Source organism: Herpailurus yagouaroundi, unplaced genomic scaffold (assembly GCF_014898765.1).
Source record: "Herpailurus yagouaroundi ecotype Mexico unplaced genomic scaffold, PumYag 249, whole genome shotgun sequence".
NCBI lineage: Eukaryota > Metazoa > Chordata > Mammalia > Carnivora > Felidae > Herpailurus > Herpailurus yagouaroundi.
The window spans coordinates 705,499-711,169 of record NW_024412466.1 but is presented as its reverse complement, the minus strand read 5'-3'; positions in this window follow the sequence as shown (position 1 = coordinate 711,169).

Genomic DNA, 5,671 nt, shown 5'->3' with positions numbered 1-5,671 from the left:
AGAAAAGAAAAGAAAAGAAAAGAAAAGAAAAGAAAAGAAAAGAAAAGAAAAGAGAAAAGAAAAGAAAAGAAGGGACAGAGCTAGAAATTAAAGCTATACTTTCCCTTACACAAATGATGTGCTAAATGTCTCAGCGGGGCTCTTAAACAGAGGGGGTGTTTTTTTCCTTCTTAAGACTCAAACACTGAAAACATTTTGGAAGACAACTCCCTATCCTTCTCATGTCTGTTTGTGGTAAATCTAGGGTTCAATCTCAACTGTAAGAGGAAGGAACCTTTCCCCTGGCCCAACCCCACTTTACCAAGAAACCAGCAATGTGAGGCCTGGCTGCATGGCCCTGTCTGTCCCAGACACAGAACAGGTCTTAGCAGGCGGGGTCTACACACCTAAGGAGCTGCCAACAGAGCCGAGTCAGAGAAGACATGAAGCACTGAAGTGATCAGAAGCCCTTCCTGCCAGCCAACCTCAAGGCTCACATCACTGAATGTTATTGTTTGTAGACCAATTAAGGAGCTACCGAGTTGATTCCTAACACCCTAAGTGACAGAAGCACAAAGGCACACGAACCTCCGCTGTTTTCCAAGCCAGCTAACTCTCCTACCAGCAGCTATGGTAATGCCACCAAGCACTACACAACTCTGATTTACATGAAAAACTGTTTTTCTGAAGTCCAAACTCTAACAGAATAGGTCACACTACCAACAAGTCACCTATGTAGTGTGCCATTAGCCACAACATCCCTTCTACCCTGGAGCTCCACATGCATGCTTGCGCACAGCTTACTGTACGGCCTTACTGTACCTGCACATGAAAGGAACATCAGGCTCTTCCTATAGGGACTGTCTCTTCTCCATACGTGCTATTTTGACAACAATTCAAATTATTGCAGAATGTTCTATGTTCCCGCTTGTGGCCCACAGTAGCAGCTTTCCTGACCTCCCTTTAATAAAGTCTCTAAGGGGCGCCTGGGTGGCTCAGTCAGTTAAACATCTGACTTCGGCTCAGGTCATGATCTCACAGTTTGTGAGTTCAAGTCTTGCTCCAAGAAAGCTCTGCTTCTCTCTCTCTCCTTCTCTCTCTTTCTCTTTGCCCCTCATGGGATTCTCTCTTTCCCACCCCCTTCGCCGCCCCTCGCTCACTTGCACCTTCTCTCTCTCTCTCAAAACAAATAAGTAAATAAATAAAGTCTCTGCAAGAAGAATGCCTGTCAACAATGAGCTCACTAGTCCACATCAAGAGGGCCCTATGGGAAGGAAGCATGATTCCGGTGTTTATGCTCATCACTAAAACTGTATCAAGTGGTAAAACTGACAGAAGAAAAACAGCACGGGAAAACAAGAACTCAGAGGTGAGGGTGAGGAGAGGGTCTGCCTTCACGGTGACTGTTACTTCTGTTAGCACCATGAACTAAATTAAACTGCCAGTGCACTAGTTGGGGGGGCGGAGATCAACCATGTAGGGTAGCCATCCTTTGGACTACAACTCCCCCTCCAGCCATGGGATCTGGAGACCTCAGCGGAGCATCCCCATAAAGGTGGCTTGCAGGGTTCTCAGCACAAGGACACCCTAACCTCCCCTCCAAGTTCCTGGTTATGTGAGGCAATGCACCCCCCCTTTTTTTAATTTTTGTAATGCTTTTATTTATTTTTGAGAGAGAGAGAGAGAGAGAGAGAGAGCGCACAAACAGGGGAGGGGGACAGAGAGAGAGAGGAGAGAGAGAGAGAGAGAGAGAGAGAGAGAGAGAGAGAGAGAGAATGAATCCCAAGCAGGCTCCACACTGTCAGCACAGAGCCCAATGGGGGCTCGAACCCACAAATCATGAGATCATGACCTGGGCTGAAATCAAATTGGACACTTGACCAACTAAGCCACCCAGGCGCCCAGCATCCCCTTCTTTTGTTGAAGCTCACTGAAGTTGATTTCTGCTACCTGGTTCCATCTCTTTCTCCACTGACGCAAAGGGAGGCCCTGAAGTTTCCCTTGCATGCCACCTAGTTATTAAGGAGCACAGCCCGTGACCGGCAAAGCCCCCCAGGGAGCTAAAACTGGGTGGTAGGAAGACATCTGCCACCACAGACTAACTAGAAATGGATAAAAGCAAATTTCTAAGTAGAGAAAAATATCATGACTCCTTAGACACAAATTTTCAATCAAGAACAAAATAAACCATTATTTCCTCACAAAACACAAAAAAAGCTGGTATTAGGAAAAGCCAGTTCACTTGAAATTTTTAACTTTTTAAGATTTTAAAGTATTTAGGGGCTTCTGGGTGGCTCAGTCAGTTAAGCGTCCAATTTCAGCTCAGGTCATGATCTCACGGTTTGTGAGTTCAAGCCCCACATCAGGCTGTCTGCTGTCAACGCAGAGCCCACTTCAGATCCTCTGTCCCCCTCTTTTTCTGCCCCTCCTCCGCTCTCCTTCTCTCTCTCTCTCTCTCTCTCTCTCTCTCTCTCTCTCAAATTAAAAAAAAAAATTAAAACAAAGATTTTAAAGCATTTAATAAATCCCAAGCCCAGTAACTACTGTAAAGGAAAATGATTTTTACTGTTTCAACAGCTTCCTGCAGCATTAAAACAGGGGTTAGCATAAACACACACCAATCCCAGGGCTCACTCTCATGCCCCAAACTTGGATGAGCAAAATGTCTCACTATCCACATGCCTTAGTGGTCATGGGGTCAGGACGAAAGTCAGATCTGGTTGGTCAAAATCTTATAGGGAAAAACAGAATGAGTGCCTCCAACACAGTGGATCCACTTGCTTCGAGGCTGAATCTTGAGGGGTGACACAGAGGCTTCCCAGGGACACTGGGGCTACAACTTGGAAATTAGGAAATACTGGGGGTAGTGGACGATCCTGAATTTCTGGAGGAAAAGTCAACATTTTTACTGCCACCAATAATGGAGGAATGTAAGCAGAAGTACTTTGTGCCGTTTCATATCCATAATATATTAAGTCAGACAGAAGACAAATAATTTTTGGACAAAGAATTTGTAAGATGTGCAATATAGATACTACAAAATTTTAGCAAAATCCTGGAGCTTAAGGCTGAGTACAGTTCTGAGGATTTCAGTTGGACCCCTGCATACTACAGTGCTGGTTACACATATGGCAGAAACAATGAAACCACAGTGTGTCTGTGACTGAAAAGACTGAATTCCGTGTGCCCCTCAGACTGAGGGCTCTCTGTTAAGTCGCCATGCTAGCTTCTAATTATCATTGACCATGGCTGCTAAGAAAACCTGACGAACAATAATCTTTTTTTTTAACATTTTTTATTGTTTAGTTATTTTTGAGAGAGACACAGCATGAGTGCAGGAGGGGCAGAGAGAGAGGGAGACACGGAATCTGAAGCAGGCTCCAGGCTCTGAGCTGTCAGCATAGACCGCGACGCAGGCTTGAACTCACAAACCATGAGATCATGACCTAAGCTGAAGTTGGACACTTAACTGACTGAGCCACGCAGGTGCCTCAACAATAATCTTGTAATGGCAAAATAGTACTAATTAAAAACAGTGGCATTTCATGCTGAATGTGAACAGTGCAATTTTGACCTTTCTTAATGGACTATTTCTTCTGATACATCTATATATGTAAAAGGCGATCAGCTTGAGGTTTCTAACAGCATAAGCAACAACCACCTCCCCAAGTAGCATAATCATATTCATTAGTCATGGCATGACTCTGTGAAAGAAAATCTATCACTGCCTATGAGAATTCTTACGGTTTTCCTTAAATATGTGTAAAAGAGACTACAAACAGTCACACATACAAATAAGAACACAGTACAAGGTGAGGGCATTTCAAATCAGCAGAAGAGGGGATAATTAACAAAAAGGTCACTGAGACCACCGGCTGGTCATGGAAGAAAGGCTATCACAAACATGAATCAATGAGTGCAGGGATTACATATAGTGCGGCACAACTGTACAAGCACTAGGAGAAATCCTTGGTGACCCTGAAGTGAGGAACCGCTGATTCTAAGCCTAACTAACTCCGCGACAAGGAATCACAAAAGAAAAGCTTTACAGATTTAACTACCAAAATATTTTAAGCACTTATGTGACAAAATAAAGAAACAACTCTAAAAGCCGGAAAAAAAAAGGGGTGGGGGGGCTGGTCCTGGATGGATCAGTCAGTTAAGCAACCAACTCTTTATTTCAGCTCAGGTCATGATCTCATAGTTCATGGGATTGAGCCCCATTTAGGGCTCTGTATTGACATTGCAGAGCCTGCTTGGGATTCTCTCTCTCCCTCTCTCTCTGCCCCTCTCCCACTCGCACGTGTGTGTGTGTGTGCGCGCGCGTGCGTGTGTCTGTATGTGTGTGTGTATTCAAAAAAATATATGCAGTGTATGGGCTTAGTACCTTTAATATACTCTTAACCCAAGAAGGAACAGATAAATAGTAACTCCAAATCAATTTTGTAAAGACAGAGACCACCAACAAAGTAACAGGCAAAAGAGTGAAACAGGCATTCCCAAGTGGCCAACAGATGCACATACAGGCAGATGCTTGGCCCTGAATGTGACCAAGGGCTGGAGAAGGGGAGGAGTCCCCTAGCTCCCCCAGAGCAGCGAGATCACACAGCAAGCAAGTATGCCATAGATTTCCTAAAAACACAGACCAGTCTTCTCACAAGGATGCAATAACCCTTAACAAAACAGGAAATGAACCCAGCAACATGTAAACATAATTACACATCCATGACCATGTGAGATCTACCCCAAGAACACAAGGTTGGGGGGCGGCTGGGTGGCTCAGTCGGTTGGGCGGCCAACTTCAACTCAGGTCATGATCTCGCAGTCTGTGGGTTTGAGCCCTGCGTCGGGCTCTGTGCTGGCAGCTCGGAGCCTGGAGCCTGCTTTCGATTCTGTGTCTCCCTCTCTCTCTGCCCCTCCCCTGCTTGCTCTCTGTCTCTTTCTCAAAGAATAAACATTAAAAAAAATATTTTTTTTAATTACAAAAAAAAAGAATGCAAGGTTGGTTTAACATCTGAAAATCAATGCAACAATTATTAACAGAATATAGGACAAAAACCACAATGATTAAAAAAAAAAAACCAAAACACAAAAAACCCATAATGATCATCTCAACAGATGAAAAAAAAAAAAACATCTGACACTGACTTCAAGCTGTATTACAAAGCTGTAATCATCAAGACAGTATGGTACTGGCACAACAACAGACACTCAGCTCAATGGAACAGAACAGAGAACCCAGAAATGGACCCAGAAACATATGGCCAACTAATCTTTGACAAAGCAGGAACAAATATCCAATGGAATAAAGACAGTCTCCTCAGCAAGTGGTGCTGGGAAAACTGGACAGCAACATGCCGAAAAATGAACCTGGACCACTTTCTTACACCAGACACAAAAATAAACTCAAAATGGATGAAAGACCTTAACATAAGACAGGAAGTCATCAAAGTCCTTGAGGAGAAAGCAGGCAAAAGCCTCTCTGACCTCAGCTGCAGCAACTTCTTACTCGACACATCTCCGGAGGCAAGGGAAACAAAAGCAAAAATGAACCACCGGGACCTCATCAAAATAAAAAGCTTCTGCACAGCGAAGGAAACAATCAGCAAAACTAAAAGGCAACCGATGGAATGAGAGAAGATATTTGTAAATGACGTATCAGGTAAAGGGTTAGCATCCAAAATCTATAAAG